This window comes from Rhea pennata, chromosome 3 (assembly GCF_028389875.1).
Source record: "Rhea pennata isolate bPtePen1 chromosome 3, bPtePen1.pri, whole genome shotgun sequence".
Taxonomy (NCBI): domain Eukaryota; kingdom Metazoa; phylum Chordata; class Aves; order Rheiformes; family Rheidae; genus Rhea; species Rhea pennata.
In genome coordinates, this window is record NC_084665.1 from 35,926,797 (window position 1) to 35,953,840 (window position 27,044).

The window sequence follows — 27,044 nt, forward strand, 5'->3', positions numbered from 1 at the left end:
TAAATATAGCAATTATGCCCCTCTTACGTGCCCCATGTCAGGTCACTCGCTTTGTCATATATAGGTTCTAGTTTCTGACTGCACCACACTGACCCTGAGTGTGGTCAGTGTGGGCTGCAGTCTGAAATTGCTTCCAGGTCCTGGCAGGACTCCAGTGCTGTGAGGCTGCAGAGGTATCAGCTGTCTCTGGAGAGCTTCCCATGACAGAGAGTGGGCAGCAATAGTCAGGGCCAGCCCTAAATCCCTCCAAACCAATGCAGACTGGACTCTGCTGCCCATCAAGCAGCTCCCTCACCCCGCAGCCATGGGCCTCTGTCTCCCCACCACAGATGCTTCCATCCCTGTCTTATAACTGGCAAAAGACAGGCTACTAAGAGACAAAAAAAACCCAAAACAAAACAACAACAACCAAAAAAACAGCAAAAGAGAAGCACCCTAGCAATAGTAGCTCCACAGGTAAAGGCATACATCTCTCTCCTCAGCATGCAGCAAGTGCCTAAACCCAGGCACTCCCAGTCTCCCACCCAGAGAAAAACCCTCAAGGCACCTACACATCACGTAGTAGAGATGGATGCTGTTCGGCATTGCATCAGGCACTCAACCTCATAGCTGATTCAGTGACCAATGCCTCCATTGCCAAAGGATAGCATTTTAATGTTGCAGCAGAAAGCTTACCAGAAGGGGAGGTTGGTCCCAGACACTCAGCCCTGGTCACTTCAGGCCACGCGGGGTAGCTGGGACTCTGGGGACAGCAAAGTGTAGGGAGAGGCTGGAAAAGCTCTTCAAATATCCAGTCAGTCGTCTGCTCCAAGGCCAGTGGTTTGGGAGTGGGAGAGGAGATAGAGTGGCTAGGGGAGGGCAGGAGTTAAGAGGAAAGCGTCATTTCTGAGGAAGCAGAAGGAACTCATCCAGATAGGGTCAACAGCAGAGGAGGAGAGATAAGCTGCTCTCAGAGGTCTGTTTGCAGAGACAGGATTCGTCACGGCATTTCCAACAAGCTATCGTTCTGGATGGCACCATCTCACATACATGATAACTTACCTCTACCTCTTGCTGCACCCGGTTGGGGTAAAGACCCCCAGGACACTTTTCAAAGCCACACTGTCACCTCAGCCCTTCTCAAAGGGGAAAAATTGGGATAAATGAAGGACAAAAAAATAGTACTGAGCAAGAGCTATTTTCTGTGCTCATTTCCCAACAAACTTCCCACCTTTGCTTTCCCTAGGGCACACCAGCACGTCCTGGAAAATATGAGCTGGTGCTGATTCTCCTCAGTTGCTGCCCTTGGGGAAGAAGACTATCTGCTCCACATCAAGGCCTCAACCTGCTTCTTCAGATGGTCGTCACACTTGGGAAGAAGACATTTTTTTCCATAATTGGTTCTCAGGCCCCCTTTCTCAGATGTTTAGAAAAATAAAGAAAAGATCCTTTCTCCCAAGGGCAGAGAGAGGAATTAGCTCTGAGCTCTACTCAATGCATCTGCAGAAACCTCCAAAAAGAGCAGAAACTAACAGAAATTCATGGGGGACCCTGTTGGTGCCTCCCCCCAGCACTCAGTCCTACAGGGGCTACGTGGCAGGAAGAGGGAAGTGGAAATCAGTGAGTGAGTGGGCTCTGGCCCGCTACAAGCAGGCACAGAGGCTTGCACAAAGCTCACACCATCTGGCCAGAGTTTGCTGTAGGACCAGAGGGCAACTGAGCTGTGTACAAAAACACAGGAGGTGGTGAGGTGGGGCAGGTATCTGGGAGGCACAGCCTGGTTAAATAACAGGCCAGACCTGATTAATTAAGAGGAAGACAAGCTATGTGGGATGCAAAAGGCTTGGTCTGCAGGAAGCTAATTGTTTTCGTCCCCTGGTAGACTTTATCCCCTCTTGGTGTGCACACAACCAGCCACAGCCATGGCAAAAGACCAAGGCAGATGCATCCTTGGGCTGTCCAGATGTAACCCTAGCCTACAACACCTTCTGAGACCCACAGCAGCCCATCGTGCTGTTGAGGAGACCCCAAGGAGATTTGCCCCAGACCTTCACCTTTGCCCTGGTCCTCCATGGCTAACAGCTGTGGCCCTGCAGGGGACCATAAATACTGCCTGTGCGAGGTGCCACAGTCTGGGGGCTCCTCACAGCCCACATCAGGAAGCAGCACAATGGGAGGAAGCAGCGTTTCCACTTCTCAATCAAGAAAACTCTATAGGATCCCTGGAGGGAATGACAGGAGAACATTAATGTAAAAATCAGCTGGGAGCACAATGGGAGTCCAGTGGCACCCCCCAGGCAGGAATAGGTCTTCCTTGCAGGGAGGAGCTCAGGGCTTGGCACAGCAGTGACATAGGCCTCTGCGTACCAGGAGAGCCAAGCACAGTGGCTACAAGCAGTCTCAGTCATGCCACATGACAAGGCACAGGGCTGGCTCCTATCTACCCACAGCACCACCTTCATAGACTGGAGGTGCTTCCCATCTCCACTCCAAAGGGAGTGAGCTGAGATGCTCACTGTAGCCAGACCTTGCAGGATGCAAGGGCCTCAGATGAGTGACAGGTTGGGGCAGTGCTTAGGTAAGACCTCCCTGGAGCATAGCTGCCAGAAGTATCTCTTTTGATTTAGTAGTTTCCCCTTGTATCAGGCCCAGGCTTACTCAACAGCAATCCCTATCTGTACAGTTGGTATTTCTGTAGGCTGTACTTTGGGCAAGTGTGCCACTTGCTCAGAGAGGGATGGCCAAGCCTACAAGAACTTTTTACTCCCTCCTCACACTCCCAGATGAAATGAGCAGAAGTGGGAGCCATAGAGAGGAAATACACAGCAGAGAAGCAACGTGAGACAAAAGCAGCCTGTGGCCAGACAAGTCTGAAGATAAGGACTGAACTAAATTCACGGGAAGAAACCTAGATAGGCTAGTTAAGTCCCATGACTGTGGAATGAAATAGATGGGTAAAATGAGTCCCCCATACATGGTCTTCTCCTGGAACTGGTACAGCTGTATCTACAGCAACATGTAGCTATCCCACCCCTGAGGCCACTGCTCAAGGAGTAATAATGGAGGGGAAGAGAGGCCACCTGCCCATCGGTGGGCCCTAGGATGCTGGGAGGGAGAAGGGAGAAGATTCCTCCCTCATTGCTTCATATCATTGGCCTTGGGACCAAGCTCAGAGCTGGCAGGTCCTGGAACGAGTCAGGCCAGGAGCAACACAACAGAGGTGAGCAAGGCGCAACCTACAGGGTAAGGCTGTAGGGGGAAGGATGAGAATGACTTATACAGCAGCTAGGAGGTCCTCATAACACCCCTGCAGTCAGGGGCATGGGAGGGGGTTATGAAATCACTGGAGAGTGATTTCAACCCCCCCCCCCAGTCCTTCCCCAAGCTAAGTGCAGAGTCTCCCAGGAGGAGATCTGGAGGGCTCAACTCAGCCCTAGCGATGGTCCTCTTCCCAGATGTGACCGTGCACTTTACCAGAGCTCCTTTTACACTAGAGAGCCCTGGGGTTCGCATGTGCGTTCCCAAAACAGGGCACTTCCGGTGTGAAACTCCGTAAGGATTCATGCAGCTGCAAAGCCGCATGCAAGAGGGAGTATGGGGGAAGCCTACAGCCAAACACCAAGAAGACTGCACGTTCCCACAGCAGCCCCTCCCTGCTGTGAGCCCAGGATCTTCCCACATCCTGGGGTATTTTCACAGGAGAGGCTCATGAGCTGCTGCTTTGTTCCAGCTCCGGCTCTTTCCCATATCAAGCTGGTCCCAGATGGAAACATGCAGAGCTTGGAGCAGCCAGGACCCCCTAGCAAGCAAGACCTCCCGGCAGTGAGCGGCATTTGCTGAACCAAGCTATCCTGGGGCTCAAACCCTTGTCTTGAGCTGGTATGAACTACTGTGTGTTGGATGGGATGGGAGATAGCACAGCACAGCCTTTTCAGGAAAGCTGCCTCAGGCAGCCTGTCCTGCACTGGCTCGCTGCACTCCAGCCTAGCTCGCAAGGCTGTGCCGTGCTTCCCCATCTGAGCTTCCGTGAGCAAGTGAGAGACCTGATTTCAGGGCTGAGATAAAACAAGACTACCTCTGCCCCAGGAGTACTGTGCAGAGAGAGCTGGAGGTTGTCATACCTCCTGAGATGCTTTCACAGGGGCAGAGCTCTCATTCAGCTAGTTGTGCTCCTGCTCAGCAATATTTTGGAGGCTGGTTTGGGCAGGCTGGGCTAGAAAGCCCAAGTGAGTTGCAGAGCCCTGCAGCTGCTTCCAATTTAGGGTGGGGAGGGAGGGCGAGGGGGGGAGAGTGGAGAAGTGAAACCAAAGCCAGAACAACACAATGTTCCCCTGGCACCACCATCCTTCCAGCTCCCAAAATTTGGAGGGTAATTCTTCCCCGACAATTGGCAGCTCCTCACAGAGGCTGGGATGGATGTGTGGCCCAGCCAACTGCCGCGAGCCTCTGGCGGGTTGAGGTTGGCTCCATCTTCTATGCATCAGCTGTGGCCAGTGGCTGGGACAAAATATAAGGGCTATTTTGGGCCCCCACAGACCAAGTGGCCTTTTGCTTGTAGGCCAGCTCAGGAACAGAGACCTTGGCTGACCACCGCTTTCAGCATGAAATGTTCACAGCCCAACTGGGAAACAGGGGATGCTGAGCAGGAAAGGACGTTTTGGCACTGGCTGTGGTCCTGCCCAGTCCCTCTGCCAGCTGCCTGTCCTGCCAAAAATCAGCTCACTTCTTGGACAGCCACGGCATCTTAACTGCCTCAGCTGCTAAATGCAGCCATTTCATGATGGACAGGGACATGATGGCTCTGCTACACGTTATAGGGAACATGCCTCACACACATGTACCCTTTGTCACAACCACAGGACATCCCGTTATTTTCCCAATCCCAGGACCAAAAGGAGCAATAAGGCTTGAACACTCCAGCTGGTCGCCTCACCCCATGCAGACCCTGCCCAAAGCCAGTCATTTCCAAAGTTGCAGACAGTTCCCAACAGCAGGGTAAAGCCATGCTCGTAAGTCCAAGTAGTTGGGGCACCTCCAGGATCCCCACACACTATTTCCCAGCTGCCTTTATATTAGGCTCCAGGAAAGATACTGCTGCTGTCACAGTGGTTCTGCGAACCAGCATCACCACATCGCTGCTGTCAGCTCCAAAAGCAACCTGTGGTCCATGCATGGTCTGTGCACCAAGGGGACAGAAAGCAAAGGCAGTAATAAGTCATCAACAGAGTGGAGCAAGCAGAATGAATCGAAGTAAACACCCATGGCAGAAACGACATAAGGCACTTCTCCCACCCTTTCCCCTCCTCCATGAACGACTCAGCTTCCCCAGATGCCGTGGCAGGACTAAAGATCTCGCAGAGTGCAGCCAGACCAAGCGTCGCTGGCTCCAGCCGACACCTCCCTAGGAGGGAATAAGTCAGAGCAAAAACCTCCTGCTTTAGCACTGGCCCCAGCTAACCCATGGCAAACAGCCTGGTTGTGGGACAGGAAAACATTTATGTGAGCAAGATTAGTCAGGCAGAGCCAACAGGAGGTACAGAAGTCTCCCCTGCGTCTGCCTAAATCCCAGCAAAACAGGGCTTCAGATTCGCCTGCACAACCAACAATAAGAAGTCTGTCCGCAACTTAGGAAAGGGCAAGTCACATCCCCTCTAAATCCCTCCCTGCATATGCTACTACCTCTATGTAACCAGCCACCCACCTCTTGCACCACAGCCACAAAGTTGAGGGCCGGCTGGAACAAGCAGCATCTGCAGAGACACCTCAGGGATACCACCAGCCATGAAAGGACAAGCCTCCTGCATGAAGGCTTTGCATGCACCGCTGCCTTGCTCATGCCCACCTGCTACCTCCTCTGCTCATCCAGAAAATGGATGAATGGGGTTTTGGAGATGTTGATGTTAGTGTGCAAGCTCCTCAGGGCAGGGACTATGCCTACAACTAGGCCTCCTGAACATTAACTCAAGGAGCAGAGGAGATGAGGACAGATCTGAATCTTTCTGCTGACCAGACTCAAGCATACTGTACCTCTGTCAGAGAGGGCTGGCCATTCGGCTATGCACCCAAGTCTTGCTGGAGCTTGTCCGGGTGTCTGAATATGTTGGGATGTTGATGTACTCACATGGTGATCCCAGATGATACAGAGTCCATTGGCTGAACCCTGCTTAAGCAATTGCTTTTGGCACACACATTCCCCTCTCAATGCAGGGAAAGGAAGGGAGGGACAGCTGGTGGCAGACAACTTGTAGATAGCCATGCACTTCACTGGTGTTAATTTTTGTTTCTTAATGAAAGTTTCTCTTCACTCCAGATGAGCGTTGTATGATGGAGGGTAATTATAAGAGCTGCCCCTACACAGCTTTTGGAGATATGCTCCCATCTCGGCTCAGCCCCGTTTCCAGGCTTGGCAATGACATCTTTGTCTTGCCTGTCCTCTCTGCAGCCAGAGTGGGTCCTTCCCTGGGGAACTTCAGGGTGTCTCTATATGAGGCTGTCCTAAAGTGACAACAGCAGGATCTCTCCAGGCCTGCAGCTCAAGAGTAGGCTGAGAACAGTGGGCTATCTCCCCCCGCCCCACCAGATGCCCCGGGAGAGCAGGCTTCCTAGGAGCACCGACCGCATCCTTACTGCTTGAGCAGTGTGGCTGCACAAGTCGAGCGGCACATCCTCCCTGAGCCCGTCTCTGAGACAAGAAGAGCAGGGAATCATAAAGCTGTAAGGCCACAAAGAGCGTCATCGCCTGAACTTCTGTATGGGGACGGGGAGTTTCTGAGTCCCTGTCCTGTGCTCTCACCATGGATGCGGAGGCTACTCCCCTATGCAGCCATAAAGAAGAAATCAGTTCCTGGAGCTCATACCCATGCCAGAAGCCCAGGAGAGAACAACAGCCTGTGAGCCAGGACTCGGAAGGTGTCCAGGGAAGGCTGCCGTGATGGGTAAGCAAACTATGCCTCGTACTACAAATGACAATCCATATAGCCACGTCAAGCAGGCCTGGTACTAAGGTCACCTTGTGGGCACAGGCTGGCGTCCTCAGCCCTCGGGCAGGCTCCCAGAAGGTACGCGGCTGTGAGGGGCCATCCCCCTCTGCCTCCCCAACTTAGCAACTGCTACACACGGAGGATGGGGAAGGTTAGCCAGAGGGCACTGGGAGCATGCTGAGTGCAGGCTGAGCCAGCCCAGCTGCAGAGCCTGAGTGGAGCCGACAGTGGCACCCACGGCCAGCTCTCCTGGCAAGCCAGAGCTCCTTTGCCTGGCTGCCCAGCTCCTGCTGCCTCTGGGATCTGCCCCAGCCTCAGTTGCCCTGGCAGATCATAGAACCATAGAATCATAGAATCAGTAAGGTTGGAAGGGACCTCTGGAGATCATCTAGTCCAACAAACCTGCTCAGCAGGGTCACCTAGAGCACGTTAGACAGGGTTGCATCAAGGTGGGCCTTGAATATCTCCAGAGAAGGAGACTCCACAACCTCTCTGGGCAACCTGTGCCAGTGCTCTGTCACTCTCACAGGGAAGAAATTCCTCCTCACGTTCAGGAGGAACTTCCTGTGGTTCAACTTCTGCCCATTGCCTCTTGTCCTGTCACATGGGACAACTGAAAAGAGTTTGTCCCCATCCCCTTGACACCCTCCCTTCAGGTACTTATACACACTGATAAGATCCCCCCCTCAGTCTTCTCTTCCCCAGGCTAAAGAGGCCCAGCTCTTGCAGCCGTTCCTCATAGGCAGATGCTCCAGCCCTCTGATCATCTTCGTAGCCCTACGCTGGACTCTCTCCAGTAGTTCCATGTCTCTCTTGTAGTGGGGAGCCCAGAACTGGACACAGGACTCGAGATGAGGCCTCACCAGGGCTGAGTAGAGGGGCAGGATCACCTTCCTCAACCTGCTGGCAACAGTCTTCCTAACGCAGCCCAGGATACCATTGGCCTTCTTGGCCACAGGGGCACATTGCTGGCTCACAGTCAGCTTGTCATCCACCAGCACTCCAGGTCCTTCTCTGCAGAGCTGCTTTCCAGAAGATCAGCCCCCAGCTTGTACTGGTGCTTAGGGTTATTTCTCCCTAGGTGCGGGACTCTGCACTTGCCCTTGTTGAACCTCTTGAGGTTCTTCTCCGCCCAGCTCTCCAGCCTGTCCAGGTCTCTCTGAATGACAGCACAGTCCTCAGGTGTGTCAGCCACTCTTCCCAGCTTAGTATCATCAGCAAACTTGCTGAGGAGGCACTCTGTCCCCTCATCCAGGTCATTGATGAAGAAGTTGAACAGGATGGGAGCCAGTACTGAGCCCTGGAGGATGTCACTAGTCACAGGCCTCCAACTAGACTCCACGCCACTGATGACGACCCTCTGAGCTCTGCCTTTCAGCCAGTTCTCAATCCACCTCACTGTCCACTCACCTAACCTACACTTCCTGAGCTAAATCGAGAACTGATTGGTTCTCTGATGCCGTTCACTGCAGCTCAGCTGGGAGAGCGAAGACCTGAAGATCTAAAAGTCTCTGGTTCAAGCCTGGGCTTCAGCAAGGGAGTCCTTGTTGCTGCAACCCTGTCTGACATGCTCTAGGTGACCCTGCTTGAGCAGGGAGGTTGGACTAGATGATCTCCAGAGGTCCCTTCTAACCTTACAGATTCTATGATTCTATGGCCATACCAGCCTCGTGCTGCCATAGGGAGCGGATGTGAAGACAGGAAAGAAAAGCTGCAGGGAAAGGTGAACTGATTCTTAATAGCTTGGTTACGTTTCAGTCTGAGTGCTGGTATGGTCTGCCTGCCACAGTTAATGGGTAATGCTCCTGCTCTTGTAAGGACAGCACAGAGGTCTAACTGACTACAGTCCTCAACCGCAGCACAACATCTACTAATCTTGATTGAAAGCACTGTGCTGGCTCCATAGTCACACAGTCTCCACCAACATGCAGTTCTCTTTTATTTCTGTCTGTACTCTTATCTGGCTGCTCCTCGAAGATGCTGTAGTTATGGCTCTGGGATAGAGAGCTGCACATGTTCCTTGGGTGCACACAGGCATCAGAGTACCCCATGGCAGGAGACTTTTCAAGGAGGAGGGAGAGATGCCATGCAGAGAAATACCATAAGGGAGCTTGTCTGCAGTACCAAGGGAAAAAAAGTCAGATCTCTAGACTTTTGAAAGCAGGCAGGCTGTCATCAACCCTGAGCTCCTGGCTAGACTAAGAAGGGGGATGTATGATCTGTCTCTCCCACCTTCTCCAATCTATTCGCTGTGAGTTTTTCCCAAGCCTTAAAGGACAGAGCTCCTTTCAAGAAGATTTCCCACAAACAAGCCTGCAGAAATGCAGAGGCACAAACAGGACTGCACCCCTCGGGCAAGTCCTCACCATCTCCATTCTCCTTGAGGAGCTCTGGGTGAGGTGTTTCAGAAGTTGCTATTGTGGCTGCTGCCAGAGACTGCCCCAGCTTTCAGCGGCATGTGTAAATTGGCTCCCCCATGTGTAAATTGGCTCCCGTCACTGTTTGGGATTGATGGCTACTTGTGCTAGGTGCAATTAATCAGGGAGTGGCAATGTCCATACTTGTAGCCACAGGCACCAGTGCCCAGAATTGCGTAGCATGCTGGCAGTGTGGCCCAGGCTGGCTCCCCTGCAGCCTTGCAGATGCGGAGGCTGGAGCCGCTTCGTTCCCAGTCTGGGGGTGACGATACAAGTTCAGGTTGACGTCTTGTCCTTTGCCCAGCGAAGCTCGTAGACTGACGCCACATGTTTGTGAGGAGACCCAGCCCTGCTGCAGTGACTCACTCTTGGTACAATAGTTTGGTATGTGCCCCGAGCAGGCAGTGTAGCCTGGCACAAGAGGCCAAATGAGTACCCCACTGGTACTACCACTGCTCCTAACCCACTGAACCATTTTCTCAGCCCTGTTTCTTTCCATTTACCGGCCTCTCTCTGCCTCCCCTCTCTGCAGCTTCCCAGATTTCTCACTCAGTGAATTTCCAGCTCCCAATGGGAGGAACTGGAAATTTCACAGTGAGGTGCTTTCCCACCAGAAAAGTCCTAAAGGAAATGAACTAAAAGAAAAACCCACTGGCACTGGTGTGAGGGGAAGAACACAAGGCTTTGTGGAAATCTCTCTGATTTTCTGCTGGCTTCCTCTGTATGACCTAGCAGGCAGACGGTAAGCCTCTGCCTCTCATCTGCCTGAACAAAAACAGGTCTCCTAGAGATGAAGCTAGTCTGTGCTTACCCACAGCTTATCCAAGAGACTGAGAGACAGCCTAGAGTGCTGCACCCAGAATACCAAGCTCACTAACTTGTGTCACTCCTAGCTCTGGAATGGCCTTGTAAATCCAGTGCTTTGAGCTTCCCCTTTATCAGAGAATGGTAAGATCAAGGAAAAGTCTATCCCAAGCTAGAATAGAACCAAAATGTCACAAGGCTGACTTGTCTTTACACCTCCGACATCAGAAACTAAGTTACAAAAGCCAACACTGCCCTTTCTCAACAGCTTCACTTGTCCTGTGGGAGCAACAATTCTTTTATGCTTTCCCCCTGCAGCACCATGGCTCCTCTGCCATGCTGGGATCTCTGCTACCAGGACAGCAGGATTCTGGAGTGGGAAAGGCGGTGCAACGCTTTGCTGCTACTTCAGCTGGGAGCAGTGAGATCCTACTCCCAGGGTCCATCAAATGATACATCTTGACGTGACCAACCACATTACCCCACACGCTTCTCCCCCAATCCCATGTCTTGCACACTATTAATCTAGGAAGCACCTTGTCTTCATCACACCACTCAGTCAAATTATAATAGCTGTGTGACCCCTGACCCCTAAGCCTGACTCTTGCCCATCTGCAAAAGTCCATAGCTCATTCCACATATTACTTCAAGCCTGATCTTGCTAGCGGGTGAGTAAAGGGATGAGGGATATCGAGTTAGCATGGAGAAGAGAACCTGAGAGCTCGTGTTGCTACGGTCCCTTGGCTGCTCACTCCATTGCTTTGAGGCTGCAGCACTAGAAGAGCTAGCACTAAGCTCAGCCCCTTCCCATCTAGCCAGGGGAGTCAGCTGCTCCTGGGCTCCTCCTTGCCCAAAGGGTCGGTCTCCAGCTCTGCCTTTGCTAGGGGAGCTGTGAGTGGTGCCGAAGGATGAAGGACAGAGCATGGGAGGTACAGGAGTGGGTGAAAGGGGAGTTGTATCCTCTGCACCCTGGCTCCTTCCCAGACCACGACAAAGAGGAAGATTGGTCAGGCCAGGGCAAGAACAAAGCCCATAGTCATCTTCAAAGAGCAGGAGGCTCATTAACACCCCCCACCCTGCAGATAATAAGAGGAGGAATGTCATGTTGGGAAGTGATGCCAGTAGGTAATTATGCAGCTTGGGGAGGCAGGGAGAAGAAGGACAATAGCAGGATGGAGCTGCCTTATTGCCCTATATGCAGGGGATGTGCTTGCTGAGTCAGGCTGAGGTGGCCTTCTTTACCCTCTTCTCCCTTCACTTCACTCTAGGTACCCTGTACAGTGTATGCCCTTGTCCAAAATACTGGGACATGGGCAAAGGGGAACAGCCCGGTTGCAAACCACCTTCTAAGGCCTATGCTACAGCCCTTAGGGCCACCTGGAAAGCTCCTCTGCTCCATTAAGACTTTCTCAGTGAAAAGAAAGAAAGTTTACCTGTCCTACCGGGAAGACAAGGCAACAACAGGAATAGGAGTGCTCAGGAGGGCTCTCCAGTATCCATGCTGCACTGTGATTTTATCAACAGCCCACAAGTCACCCTCAGCAGCCAGCAACCCCAAAGAAAAGCATTCCTGCATAGTCACATCTTGAGTTAGCCTTGTAGTGGAAGCAGGCCCTGGGAAGCCCATGGCTGCCCAGCAGGTTGCTGGACTGATGAGCGGAAAAGATGCAGCCGAGACGAGATGCAGTGCAGGAGGGGAGTGGGATTTCCTGTGTCGGCATTCACAGCACTCCTTCAATTGTGTCAGCTTGCAACAGGCAACTCGGGGGCAGCCGAACAGCTTCCTGCCTCAGATCAGCAAGGAAGCACATCCAGCTGGGCCAACAGCTGCATGAATTCCTACTGCTGCCCCTAGCCCTGGGGGATCTACGGGGCTCAGGGATATAGACTCATTTGTCCACGATCCCACAGCCCTGGGGTTTGGCCACTGCTGACTTCCCACAGTCTGCAGCTCCACAGCCCATCCCTGAAAGGCAGACGTGAGTACTGGCAAGTGTAGGCAGAGGCTATGTCAGCTGGGCCAAAACTAGTACCTAGCAGAGAAGAGATTTGACCACAGGGATGGGAGGACTGCACAGAGGGCTCCACATGGAGCTACCTGCGCTCTTGCCTGGATCACACTCTCTGTTAGCACAGTTCATCTGCATAGGAATACACTTACTGAAACCTTCCTCTGCATCCTACCACCAGCTCAGAGCATTACCTTATGCAGACCCAGTGCAAACCAGGACCAGGGCTCTGAAGCAAAAGCCTCTCATGCCCACCTGCTCCACTACCAGACAAGAAGCTCTGCCTGCCTCCCTGCATAGCAACACGTGGCGCCCAGTCTGCACGCCCAGCCCATGTGCCTTCCAGCAGATTTACACAGCACGTGCGCTACTGCAGCAGTTTGGCAACGACTGCTGTGCAAACACACAAGCCTTGATCCTAACTGCCAGAGATGCACATCCTTGCAGAGAAGGGATCACTGCACGGACCCCATGGTAAAATTCTACATCTGGACCTACTCGCCCAAGCTGCGGGGATCAGAGCATCAGCGTGCTTTGGGTCCCTCAAACCACACACAGGCACAATCTCCCTCTTACTCCAGGAATAGCCGTGAAAGGGGATTTGTACTTCCAGCGGGAAGCAGCACTGACTGGCAGGAAGAACAACACGGCACCCTAAGAGGCAGCTATGGCATTAAACATCTCCCCCAAGAGAGAGCCACGACCTACACGCAGCCTCCCCCTCTGCGGCGGCACCGGAGTCCCGGCCACACGCGCCCGGGAGTCTTGCAGCAGGCTAGCGCTCACTCGGTGGGTGCTGGTAGCGAGGAGACCAGCCCCACCGCTTAGGAGAGCCGGCGGTTGGGGAGGAGCAAAAACTGAGAGATCCGGACTCAATACCTTCAGAACAGGCGGCCGCCGCCGCCGCACGCCGCTTCCCGGTCCGCGCAGCCCTGCCCGCCCCGCTGTGCCGCCTGGAAATAACCTTCCCGTCTCCGTTTCTCCCACCGCCCGGCTGCGCGCCAGCCGCAAGGACGGGCCGAGTCTCCTCCTCCCGCTTTAGCCGCCCTCAGATGCCGCCAGCGCCGCGCGGTGCCCGCGGGGCCGCCCGCCGGCGGGCTCGGGAAGGCGGCGGCGGGGCCGGGGGTCCGCACCGGCTGCGTATTTCGGGGAGGAGGAGGAAGGGAAGGGGATCCCCGGCGCACCGCGGCGAGCGGCCGGCCGCCGCCCGCCCCGTCGGTGTGCACCCACCTGCGCCCGGCTCCGCGCCGCTCCGCGCCGCACCACCAGGCTCGAGCGCGCCACGCCGGCCCTGGCCCTGCCCCCGGCCCGGCCCGGCCCGGCCCAGCCCGGCCCTCCCCGTGGGCCTGCCCCACCGCCGGCCCCCGCCTCCGCCGCCGCCCCGCCGGGCAGAGCGCAGCCTCCGCGCCGAAAACGCGCGGGCTCTGCCGGGCGCGCACGGCAGTGGCGGAAAAAGAAAGAAAGAAAGAAAGAAAGAAAAAAGGCAGCCCGCTGTATGCGTGAGCGGCGCCCAGCTCGGGCTGTGCACCACTGTCCCGTGTTAGTAAGTGCTGCAGCCCTGAACGCAGGGAGGCAGGCCCTGGTGAGCTGCACCGCGCCCCTCCGCTTCCGCGCTAGGAAAGGCCCCGCAGCCGACGGGCACCGCGCGGGTGGCGAGGGAGGAAGCTTTTCGCAATGTGTGTTGGTGGCTTTGCTACCGGGGAAGGGCCAGTCTGCAGACCCCCGGAAATGTAACGATTCCTGTCTGCAGGACAGCAGTGCCAGCACCCAAAAGTGGGCATCAGCACCAAGGGGTGGTTCTTTCAGGTTGCCACCTCCAGGCTCCTTTTCACAGTCTGTCATGCTAATCAAGCAGAGAAGATATCTATCTACTACTCATTTGTAATTAACCCCCCCCCCCCTTTTTTTGCATAAGTGATAAGGTGCAGTGGAATTGAGGGTACTTTCTCCAACAGTAAACCATTTCAGCAGGCCCATGAGTTCAGTCCCATACCCAGCCGGCTAAACATCTGCAGAAATATTTCTGCATAGATCAGTGCTTCACAGTGCTTCCGCACTCCACACATGGCCCTTTTTCTTCTCTATCTGTTCACCTACACAGCGCAGTCAAAGGCAGTGACGTCAGGAAGTTCCTGTAATGGTTTATGCACTAACTGCAAAGTTTGACTGCTACGGGGTTTTCTACATTAATAAGCAACCTCAGAAAATTCTCTCCAGACAGCAATCAGTTTTAGTTAGAAACTAAAATTAGAAGTTTTAAAACCCCATATTGTCTTGTAGATTCTCATCCTCACTACTCTCAGCAAGATGATCATATGTATTTCCCTGCTGAATCATATCATAGAATCGGTAAGGTTGGAAGGGACCTCTGGAGGTCATATCTAGTCCAACCCTCAAGCAAGTGGCCCATATGGAGATTAAACCCATGATCTTGGCATTATTAGCACCATGCTCTAACCAATTGAGCTAAACCATATCCAAACATTAAGCCTTCATTTTAAAATAGACCAACAGAACACCTACATGTAAGCAAAGAGTGCACAAAACGAGAGGAAAAGGCAGTGGGGACACGAGTGAGACAGCCGCCAGTGCTTTCTGAAGCCCAGTGGTGACCTTGGTGCATCACTGCTATGAAATCACTTCTTTGCTGTCTCGTTCAGCAGCAGCCTCTGGCTGCCGGATTCCTCCCACTGCCCTCATGGCAGATATTTATGGCAATTACAAGTTTTTGAGGACAGATTCTAGGGTGTGTTGAAACCAGGAAGTCAGCAACATAAAATGTTCCCAAATAATAACACTGGGGGCGGTTATACAAAGTGTGAAATTCATATTAGATCAAGTGAGTTTTAAAAGCTGCCACCTCCAGTTAAGCTCCTGCTGAATCTCCTGTTGCTACAGCCAGGCAAAGAAGGATCCAAAACCAGGGCCTGCCTTTCCCTGGCCTTTCCCTAAACCTCTCTGATCTGGATGGGCTTGTTCTGAGTGAGCTGCAAAGCTGGCAAAAGTCTCACCCTCTCCAGCATAAAGGGAAAAACATGAACCAAGATCACCTCAAAATCCACAAGGAAAAACAAAACAAAACAAAAACAACATAGTGGTCTAATGCCACCCCTCTTCAGCTTTGAAATCTGCCACAAGGTCACCTACCCAGCCCAGAGAACTCCTTTGCAAGTCTGTGGGAACTCAGTGTCCTGGCTGCTTAGGCCCTGCCTTTCCCCTTGAGAAATCCACATTCAAAGCTTAGCAGCATAAGCTTAAATTTTAGCATCAATAAAATTTTATTTTTATATATAAAATCCAATTTTAGCACAGGCTAAAAGCTACAGTAACCAATCCACCATGGATTCCTCAGTGCTGGCTCCAGGCTGTTGGTGCCCATTTGAACTGCTGGGTTTGTGGAAGCCAGCACCAATGTTTTTAGCACCATTAAGAGACTCATCACAAAATCTACCTCTGACTTGATATTCCAGGAAGTCTCCGTGTCAGGAGCGAGTGGGTGTGGCTGCTGCCTCACCCCAGGCTTTTAGTAGCTGGGTACTGGATTAAATGTTATCAAATTCACAGCGCTCTTCTCCATCAATGCAGGCGCTCCCAAGGACTGGAAAGAATGTCTCTTAATAAAGATAGATGTCTCTTAATATGAGACATGGGAGTTAAAACCCATTAGCACCGAACAGCCTCGCAGCCATCAGTGACCGCAGGCGGATGGGAGATGGCTGAATACCCGAGTATGACAGTGGTTCCCAGCTCCAAAGTACAGCACAGTCCTCTTGCTGTTTCTTGCCACGCAGGTCCTCAGTCCTACTTGCCTACTACCAAATGCCTACTTGCAGGGCTGGGTTAGACAAAGTTTTCTGGATGAGCAGGTGACCTGGGGGTAGCAGGACGCCTTGTGTCCTGCTATGGAAAGCTATAAGGCTACAGAAAAACGTTCTTTAAAATCCAGCCCTAAGAATAGAGCTCACCTGCCTGATCCAGAAGAGCAGAGATTTCACCTGATGAGTCTTGTCTCCTGAGAGGCGCTTCAGGGCTCCCTGCAAGCATGCCCACTCCCAAGAGCGAGGCACTGCCACCCCAGACAGGCAGTCCTTAGGCAGTGCGATGCTTCAGGCCTGCGGTTAGAGCCGCAAAAGATTCCTCCTCCATAAGGAAGGGTGATGAACAGGCTGTGCTGCTGGTCACCATTCAGTTATCACCATGCAGACAAATATTAGCCCTTGTGGCAGGGAGAGCCACCTTACTTAATTTTGCCAGGACATACTACCTTTGCTGTGCCCTCTGCTCCCAAATGCCTCTCATGTCATCATATTCACTTTTGTGAGCATAGGAACAAGCCTTCCAGAAGAAGCAAACAGCTGTGAAAACTATTTCTGCTCCAAACTGGAAACAACTGGTGCTTTGCGCAGCAACTGGTACCAGGACCATCACTGTATGATACCATTACAATGCACATAGCTATTTTTTCTCTTGTATAATAATCAGTGTAAAGTGAAAAGCTAGCCTGAAATGAGGCCTAGGGAGTTGTTACTCTTCCACCCCGCTCGTCCACTAACCAGCACGTGTTGCCAAAATATGCTGCTGCTGTTGGCAGATTGCTATACTCCCCTGAGCAAAGGGAGAGGGAAGAAATGTGCTTTCCAGGAGGAAGATAGCCAGCAGAGCCTTTCTCTTATATAACACAGTGAGTCCCATCAGCACGCTCTACAAAAAAGCTGCTCAGCTGATTGAGTTTTGTCTCTGAACTTCAAAAGTGTGCCACAGGCAAGAAAGTCATCACCTAGGGCCCAATTTGCAGGCTACACTCACAACTAGTTTTTAACAGGCATAACAAATAGGCAAAGTGCTTTCCTTTCAGGTACACTTGTTGCCAAGCATGTTACAAAAGCTTCTCTCTCTCTCTCTCTCTCTCTCTCTCTCTCTCTCTCTCTCTCTCTCTCTCTCAGCAATTCCCTGCTTCAACTTAGGTGACTAAATCCAAAAGGGGAAAGCAAACAAACAGCTGTTTTTGAAAGCAAGAGCAAAAAGTGAAATATATTCCAGGCAGTTGGTAATGATGCATCATATGATCTGAAGAAATACTTTCTGTGTCTCTTGGGCAATATTTGAGTCGCAGGGCCTGAGGAGCCAGTCAATATTTGTATGAGCTTAGTGTTTCAAGAATCCTTTACCCTTTGCACTCACATAGAAACTTTTCCTTGGAAATTTCCAGGCACTTTGCAATCATATACGAAGTAACTCCTGCCGCGAGTTAGAGGCACTTTTCTTTCCCCCTACCTTGCCTATGTTTTGGGTACAGAAAACTGAGGCCCAGCAAGGACATCAGGCTGCGAAAGGCACAGGTTGTGGGGGGCTCCAAACAATCTCTCTCTCATTTCCTTTACAAAACCACATTTTCCTTTGCAACTCCAAAACAACCAGGAGCTCAGCACACCGCTTGCTGGCTTTGCTCACTACAAATGAGCAACCTTGTCACTGAGCTAGTAACAGAGCCTGAGACTGCTCCCTGGACCTCAGGTGCCTGCAGTCCCAGCCTGCTCCATCAGGGTCCAAAACGGAGACTGTCTTAGTCCAGGGGACTGGAATAAGGGGCAGTTAAACTGCAGGTTTCTCAGTTCTTAGCAGTGGGATTCTCACTTCCCCTCCTGACACATATTCATATAGGGATTTTTTGCATTTTCAGTGAACTCCCCCGCAGCCTTGTACTCCCAAGGCAGAAGTTGTCTTCTCAGTCAGAGGCTCCTCAGAGACCTTGCCAAGGGTCTGAGCAGAGGCTGAGGTCAGAGACAGGGTTTTCTTTGAGGGATGGTCCTGCCAGGGCAGGGCAGAGGCAGACCGCTGCTGCCCATGCTGTCAAAGAGACCTTCTGTCTCCAGAGCTGAGGCTGGGACCTGGCAGAACCAGGACTGCACTGGGCTTGTCCCAGCAGGGCCACGGGTCTGGCCTCCGTGGGCACAGGGCTGGTGCTGAGGCATCCTGCTCGCAAAGGACCCTTGTGAGAGCAAAGGCAGGTATGAGAACCTGCGTCACCGGTGCCCTGCTCATGCAAAAGCAAGGCCATAAAATGCACCTGGCATAACGCAGTGCCTCGACCCACTGCTGGGAGTGGTCTCCAGCACCTGCAGGGGTACAAGGCGAAGCTGGTTTGCTCCGCTTAGCCCTCAGCAGGGCTGAGGCAAACAAGATCTCATCCTATTAGCATAACTGGCAGGGCACTGCAGAGCAGGCCCCTCTGCAGCACGCTGGGGGAAAGTGGTGACCGTGTTCAGCGGGGACGGGAAGGCTCTGGCGAGCCGTGCTCAGCAAAGGGCTGCGCCTCTTCGCCACGTCCCCTGCAGGCCTCCAGCAGCTGCCTCCACCTGCCTCCAGGGACACCCGCGCTGCCCCCCGAGAAGGCAGCAGTGCGACAGCTCATAGATCCTCTGCTCCAACCACATGCACCACAGAAAAGCCTGGGCTGCCAAGAAACAGAGACCCAGTGTGTTCAAAAGGCAGAGCAGACAAGCAGGAGGGAGGGTGGCAAGCGGATTAGCAGCGGTATCCGATTTTGTGCACGTGGGGATTTTAATCAGTCACATGGAGGGAAATGTAGAAGATGCTGGACCTCTGTCAGGTGCCAGCAGGCTATTAACCTATTAGCCAACAGGGGGAAAAACACTATGGGCCCTGGAAATCCCGTTATAATGATACCGTAATGGTTCTGCAAGCTTTGATCGTCAACAAAAATCAACTGCCTGAGCCTCTTGCTGCGGGGACGTGATGTTCAGCAAATGATTCAGGGACCACTTCAGTTTTGCTCTTCACTCACTCTCCCTGGCCAGCTCATGCTGCTACCCAGGAGCAGGGTCCTTGTTTCAGCACTGCCAGCCAGCCCTTTGGTGGTCCCCTGGGGACGGGGCGCCCAGCCCCTGCGCCTGGGCAGATGCACTGCGGGAGGTGGCGGGGCAGAGGTGGCACTCGCCCGACCGCCAACGCAGCGCCTCGCGGGGCCGCGGGGGACGGAGCGGGGCTCTGAGCCCTCCTGAGCGGGGCAATCCAGCGGCGCGCCTCACCGCTCGCGGGGCGCCACGCAGGTGGCCACGGCACCGCCGTCCCTCAGCTTTCTCACGCGAGCCGACCTGCCGTGATGAAGTTAGGCAGCTCGCTGTTTAAATCTTCCTCTCCGGTGACTGGTCCCTGGTAAAGTTCCCACGCCGCCAGCTACCGTGCCAGGCTCCCCGCTGAGCCAGGCCCTGGGGACTCCTTCACCACGCGGACCGAGGATGGCAGGACCGGTGCCACCAGAGGAACGGCCCTGAGGCCACGCTTACCTGCTCTGCTCCACTGCCTGCAGCTGCCCGCACCGCCCACGCAGGCTGCTGCCCAAAATGGGAACGAAGCAGAAATGAGGCTGCTCCGGTGGGCTGCAGGCACCTGCACCCCCCTCCATCTGCAGCCTGACAACAGCCTCTGCCTCTTCCTCCCCCGAGGGCTCTGTGCGAGGCAGACTCTTCCCCTTTCAGGAGGTGATTTAGGACTGGGTGGCACGTTGCATGTGCTTTTTGGCGACGCAGCCTCCCCGCTACCCCTCTCCCTGGGCTCCCCAGTAACAGCACCCTCGGAGGGGGAAGTGCTCATGCAGGGCGAAAAAAAAGAGCTTATGCAGGACACACTGGGGCAGAAACAGGGGTAAACCTGCAAAGCAGAGCCAGGGCAGAGGAAGGCATTTGCTGCCGATCACCCTCATCGTCTTCCCACTCCCTCAGCATCTCTTTATGTGGTGATAACACCACCACCGCTACCCCCAAAGCACTTGTGTCCGTGGTGAGCAAACAACCTGGAGATGAGGCAGGAGTGGCCTCAGCCTCGTGGAGGGTGAGGGGGGCCGCGGGCTCTGCCCTTCCAGCTCAGCAGGCAGGAACAAGCCCTGTTCAGTCCGCTGGGCGGGCACAGCTCGGCAAGGGGCCACCTCGAGGGCTCTGGGCTCTGCGGGGCCGCTGCCAGGAATGGCACTGAGGTGCAGCCTCACACCAGCCTCTTTTGAACCGCTGGAGGGGAGGGGAGGGGCCACTGGCCCTGCAATAGCACCGTCCCAGGGTGGAGAGGCCACCCGAGGCTGGTTCATGCTCTGGACTGGTCCTCTGCCCCCCACATCTCAATGGGATGCAGTGAGGAGAGGCCAGCCTGCTCCCAGGCACAGAGCAGGACGTAGCTGTTGCTCCCCCTGGCAGCCCTGCAACCAGCTCTCCATGTTCTTCATCTCCCTTTTGGGCTGGAGGCACAACCCCTCTCTCACAGCCAAAGCCACTGCTGAAGGTCTCCCATCCCTGCTTCCTCTTGGAGGTGGTCCTCTGGCAGCGGTTTCCCCCATCCCCCCCATCCCCATCTCTGCCACCCTCTCCACACTCCATGTGTTCTCCCTCCCTCACCCCAGCAGCTGCCTTGCTGCTGCCCTGTTTGCCCCTTTGCTCTCTCTTACAAGTGTTTACGGCCTAATGACACTGATTAGCCCTGGAGTTGCTGGGTGGCTAGTTACTGAGTGACAGACGAGCAGCCACCAGGCCCAGCGTAAAGTGTTTTCCTCTTTCCTGCAGCAGGCAGTTTCCACCTGCAAGGGCTTGAGCTGAGATTGAGAACTCAGGACACTAGTACTGAATTTGTATTAGTAATGCACAGGCTCACGATAGCACGGGAGGTGCTAGGCTTAACCCTCGGGAGAGTGGGGCCTTCCCTGGCGGCTCTGAGGTGAGGTGGACAGGAACGTATTGTGGGATTAGGATATCCCAGGCCTAAGGCACAGCCCACAGCAAGTGCCCCTTCCCTCACCACTTTGCATCAACACGGGGCTGTCCTGGGCAGAGGACGGAGCTGGCAGGCTGCCCTGGCAGGAGCAGCATGGGCACAGGGAGCCACATGTACCTCCAAGGTCATCCGGCCCATTAAGGCCAGGCTTGGGGGCACAGCCAGCTCCTTGGCTGGTGGCACCAGCGTCCTGAGAAGGAGCAGGGCCATTGAGGAATGAGCTGGCTGGCACCCAGCCGTACTCATAAAACCTGGCAGGGGAGCTGTGGTGGCTGGGAAGCAGGACGCTGCCAGGGTGAAGGGAGAGCTGGAGCTGCTGTGTGGTCCCACTCCCTTCCCACAGTCCCCCTGGTGCCCCCAGGCCTCTGTGCCCATCCACACCCAAAGGGAGCCAGGATGCATGGGCGCTCTTTTGATTTCCAGGCACATCCTCCGTCTTATTCACACTCATTCAAAAGCCACAACATGCCTTTTGGGGAGGGCGGCTGAATGCCAGCGAGTACCACCCCTGTGGAGGGGGCTGGCAACCGTCCGCCTGGGGCAGGGAGGCAGGAGCAAGGGGCCGCCGCTTTCCCACCATGCCACCTCTCGGTGCTGCCAGCCTAGAGCAACAGGCTCCTGTCCCTGGGCTGACACTGCAGCAGCCACAGCCCCAAGGACCCTCTCCTCCCTGCTCGTGCTCCTACCTGGCACATGGCCATGTACGGGAATGAGGGCTTGAAACCGCCCCAGTAGCTTTTGCGGCAGTGCCTGCTGGAGTCTGTGCCTGGCCCGACGCAGTCGCTGGCTGTCATGTAGGAATTCAGCTCCGTGTAAACGTCTGGCACGGCTGATTAAATCCTGTTTGGAGAATGAATTCTATCCTGTCACGCTTTTTCCCTTTGGGCAAATCAGTTGCGGAGCTGTGGCTGAATGCACCCAAACATCTCCTGGCAAGGTATCCAGGAGGGAAATTTCCCACAGCTTCCAACAGTACAAGCTATTCATTAGTTCACCTCCCTTGCCAGTCATGCTTTCCTGTGTTCCTAAGCCATAACATTGCCCCAAGGTCAACCAACAGTGCGCAGCCATGAGACATCAAAAGAAGGGCAAGCCAAACCCATGACCTGCAGTCAAGCAACCCTTGCATGGCCAGCCCGGGGAGAAGATGGGACTGCACCTCATCAGATACCGCTCCTGGGGAGAAGGAAACCCTCAGAAACCACCCAGTCAAGTACTACCAGCATTTGGCATGCAAACATCCCCAGCTCCATTGGAGAGGCATATGCAATGGAGCCTGGCACATCATGTGCTTTCTGAGATCTCAAAATGAGGGGCACCTGCTTCTCACTGGGTGTAAGATAAGCTGAAGCAGGTGATGCTGAGCCTTAGGGTTTGGCAACTATTGTTCCTTCACTGTGCTTGGGAATGACCTTATCTCTTTCCCTGAGATAAGGAGATGTGTCCATGTCAGGTGACAAGGAACTATGGGGTTCCAGTCTGTGACTCCTCCCCAGGTTTTACCACATGGTCTCCAAAGGACACAGGGCAGCCATTACATTTCTCTCCCCAGTGACATTCCCTCCCCCCCCCGCCCCAGACACACACACCTTTCTGCTGCTTGCTGACTTTACCCATCGCAAGGCCTGGTTGTGTGTTGGCACCAGTACCAGAGGTGGAGACGTTGCTCCTTCTCCTGCCCGAGGCACAGGGGTGTCCTAGGCCTCTCATGCACTGATTTGAGGCTTGTGACCGGGGGAAGCACCAAGCCCACCTCTTCAATGCAGCGCCCCATCTATGTGCTACCGACGGCCCTTCCAGAGCATGGCACCTAGGGGGGGCACCCACTGCTGACCCCTGCCCATATCTGGGCTCAAGCACTTGCTTCAGAGCTTGCTGAATGCAGGGAGACCCAGGATGGACTTGGGGACACTGTTAGCACTGATGCAGCAGAGCAGAGCGCACCGCTTCCCCAGGGCCCCCACCTCCTACCCACAGCAGTGCCTGCCAGTGCTCTCTGGCACGCACACACCAAGCAGGCATGGGGATAGCCTGCTGCTGTAGTGCCGCAGCATTCGCAGGGGTGACAAATTTTGCTCTGGTGTGGCACATGTGCCACCAGGCTGGTTTGCCAAACCCCAACAACTAGCTGTGTGGGGATTTCCACGAAGGTGCCCACGTGCATAACAGCTGCTCCTCCCTGCTCTCAGGGTGCTCAGGAGAGGTGCCAGCAGGGGTGATGCCCCCCCTCCAGGAGCATGGGGGCAAAGCCCAGACAAACTCATCGCAGAGAGGGAGCATGGGGAGCTGCTACCCTCTGCTGGCAGGAGCTGGCCTGCACAACCCACATTACAGCTGCCTTGGCCTTTTCTTCAGGGCCAGCTCTTGAGTGTCTGTGCTGGCTATGGGGTGCTGCTGCCAGCCCTGCTGGCCCACAGCCAGCTGGCAAATGCCCAGCCTGGAGAGCTCCAGCCTGACCTGCACATCCAAGCACAGGGCAGTAGGCTACAGCTCCCCTGGTTAGTGCAACTTGCGCCTTTGGCTTAACCCCAGAGGGACCAGCACATGTTGGGCTCCTGTCGGCCCTGAGTGGATAGCTTCACCCTCTGCAGTAGCAGGGCAGAGAAATGGTCTCCTAGGTGCACAGAGAGCATCTTCCTGTCTGCTCTGTGCTTCCAGCCTTCCCCGGGATCAGAGGAGCATGAGAGGCTCACTGGGAATGGCTTAGCTGGCCTATAGATTTAAATGCCTCTGCGACCAGATGTGTGCAGGAGGAAGGGTGAGAAAGCAGAAGGAGGGAGTGCTGGAGTGGCACGCAAGGAGGCCCAAAAGAGGAAGGAGCTGATCCCTGGCAAGAGGGGAACCTGGACACAGACACCAATCTGCCATCAAACTCCCTAAATCGCCATGGGCACTGGGCTAGCAAAGGCCAGGCAAGCACCAGAGTGGTGAGCCGCTGTACCACCAATGGTGCTGAGTCCGAACACAAGGGTGAGGGAGCAGGGAGATGCAGGTATCACTAGCATCGGGATCAGTGTGTGCAAAGTGGGACCAGGGTTGCCAAAGCACAAGAAGCAATTTGGAGAGCTTGTCCTGTGTGGTGTGCTATTCCATGATGGGTAGAGTAGAGAACCTGGCCATGAGTGGTAGCTAGGAAGTCTGGGGTATAAACAGGGAGATCCAAGGGCAAAAGCTCCAGCTCTTTGGTGAGAAGGAGCAGGGCAGCATTTGCCTGTAAGTAACATGCAGTGCAGAAGGGAGATGTCAGGGACCGTGTTAGGAAGCAGAGTTTGGGGTCCTGCTGCCACCCTGGGTAGATCAAGGCAGAACACAACATAGTGACAGTGCCTGTTACACTGAACACGATGAGACCTCTCCTGCAGAGCTGTGCTTGCAGCTAAAATGCAGGCCACAGTGCAAGCAGTCCTGACTAGTACTCCGCTTGCTGAGTCTCACAAGGATGGGATGGCAAAGACAAGAGGTGCTCCTTCTCTGGCCAGCCACCTCAGTGTGCCTGACCTCTTAAAGGGCAACATGCAGTTAGACTGATTTTCCCCGCTGCACTGGAAGAAAAGGCAGCAAGGAGCAGGAACGAAGCTGGCTGTTGCAGCTGGGTGTCCTTGTGCTGCTGTCCAGTACAGCAGGGACAGGTGGGGCTTTTACTGCCTTCCCAAGGTCTCGTAGTATAAGGCTGACTTGACACAAATACTCTCAATTTATTGGGATTCACCATCTCCAGGGAAGCGCAGCCTGCTCTGCTAATGCTGTGACCTGGACTAAGTAAATCTTTCTGGCAAACCAGGTGAAGGTCAGTCTTGGTAGCAGCAGTGGCTGGCTTCCCAGAAAAAGCCCCCCTGCTAAGTATGGTCTTCAGACATCATCTACTCCCTACCTTCTCCACTCTTCCTACAAGACCTGGCACCTCCAACTGGTGAAAATGGTTGGAGAAACCTCACCTGACTTCTGCTAGTGCTAGGTCCAGAGCTGGCAGAGTTGGGAGGTTTTGCAGAAGAGCTGAGCTGCTGAGTGACATTCAGCAGTGATGCTTCTTCCCTTGCTGTATAGATGCAGCTACAGAGATGCTGCAGTTCCCACAAAAAGCCAGGCAAAAAGCCAGGCAGCTTTCCTTCTGAGAAGATAAAGAGCTCCACCAAAGGCAGACTTACCAGCAAGCCCCAGAGCAGCTTTGTTCCTGACAGCTGCCTGGCTCAGGTAAGCAGCCATCCACACTGATGCAGAACAGCCTGCCAGGTCACTGCTGTCCCTCACCCCCATCTTCCCACTGCTATAAGCTCCTTTTAGCTTGTCCTCAAAAAAATGTTCTACCCCTGCTTGGCAAGGAGCGGGGTCTCCTTATATGTCTGTGCAATGCCTGGCCCAAGCAAGCCAGCAACAGCATGTGGCCACTGCATCCTCCATCTTTTCAGCAAGAGCCCAGGGACCTCGGCAGAGGAAGCTCACAGCCCCATGAGCTGCTCCACCACCCAGAGCCCCAAGTCCAATCTTGCATGGGGTGGTGGGATGGGGGACCCTGAGGTGCAGGAGGCGCAGGCAATGGCCGCAGGCAGAACCCAGGCGTTCTGAGCCATAGTCACTCCCACCAACCATTAGCTCCTTCCTGGCACCGTTTCCTTTGATCGATCCATACTGGCTTCCTTCATGCCTTAACTTTCCCCATACAGCCACTACAGTGCCTGCTCCATCCCAGAGGCAGCACCAGGAGAGGGGACAGGAGCGGCCAGCAGCTGCCCTCGGAGCAAGCAGGCTCCTTCCCCCCCGCCACCCGCTGGGGAGAGACCACATGCCGCCGGTGCTTGGGCCTTTAGCAGGGTGGCTGAGCAGCACGGTGACTTTGCGAGGCACCTTGCGCGGCGGCTGCAGGGACACGGGGCATGCTGTGAACCCTGCTCGGCCTGTACCTTTGTCTCTCGCCTCTGCACGCGGGGCAAACACACGAAGGGCTGAGCCTCGGGCCTGGGGGGCAGCCAGGATTATAGCCCCCCCCGCCCCCCTGAGGAAAACCCACTGAGGGTCGCATGGGAGAAGCGTGTGGGGAGGAAAGAGCTGGATGGGGAGCATTGCAAGGGCTGAAAGTGGGCTACTGGTGCTTGGCACTCAGCCTACAAATGGATAGGGTCATGAGAAAGCACCTGGCTACAGGGGCAGGTTAATCAAACATGCACCCAGCTGGCCAGAGCCAGGGCAGGAGAAGAGCCAAGAGGCATTTGCTGCCTCGGTGCCAGCTGTACCTTGCAGGACAGGTCCCACGCTCAGCGCTGTGGCAGGGTCCCAGGCAAGGAGAGGAGCGGAGCAGCCCCCAGGCGTGCAGGTAGGAGTGCATCTTTGCCAAAAGGGGTAAAAGCACACGTTGGACAGCCTGCCACCCACGCAGCATGCCGACCCCAGCTGCCCTGCACTGCCACGGGACGGGTCCCAAAGCAAGTGCTGCTGATATCCCAGCTTTCCTGGCACCGGGCACAGATGCTTCCCTCCATGCCCAGTTTACTACCTCTGCAGCACCAGTCCCTAGACCTCCCTGCAGGTGACTGTCCCAGCCCGGGGGGCAGGGTGCAGGCAGAGCTAGTCCACCCTGGGGTGGCCCAGGGCACAGTCATGGCTGCTTACATGTTTTTCCCGGTGGCTGCAGGGCTAGCAGGGAAGCTGCTTCCCCAGTGCTCCCGGCTGGCAAGTCAGCATCCGGCACCGGTGGGGCAGAGCTCTGCCAGCAATACCTGCTGAGCGCTCGCAGAGTCCCAGCGCACTGCGTGCTGCGACAAGGATGCGCTGCACGCCGGTGCAGGACAGGGGCCAGGCAAGAGGAGCCTGTCTGAGCAGCCAGCACCCTGCACCACTGCCTAACCCTGCCTTGCACCCAGCACTGCCCTGGCCCCTTCCCCACCCCGAACTGCAGCACCAGCGTCTGCAAGAGGGATGCTGCCTCCATCGCTCCGCTCCAGGCAACCCCAGCACAGGGATGCTACATGCTCTGTCTTTCCTCCGTGTCTCCTTTTCTCCTTGGTCCTAGGGCTTCCTCCCTGGCCCCACGGGCAGAGCTTGCTTGCACCACCATGCCCCAGTGAGGACAAAGCGCTTTGAGG

General features: G+C 54.7%; 1 protein-coding gene across 4 annotated transcripts in view; it reads right to left on the reverse strand.

Moving 5' to 3' along the window:
- SLC29A1 (solute carrier family 29 member 1 (Augustine blood group)) overlaps positions 1 to 27,044 on the reverse strand; it is a 42,165-nt gene that overhangs the window by 14,584 nt on the left and 537 nt on the right. Inside the window, exon 1 of one of the 4 annotated variants that reach the window (XM_062571986.1) lies at positions 13,420 to 13,495. The exons of 1 other annotated variant lie outside the window; for it this stretch is intronic. The gene's annotated coding sequence lies outside the window, so the exon portion shown is untranslated. Of the gene's footprint in view, positions 1 to 675; positions 961 to 13,068; positions 13,214 to 13,419; positions 13,496 to 27,044 lie in introns of those variants that run through there. 2 more of the 4 variants (XM_062571988.1, XM_062571987.1) reach the window with 2 other exon arrangements.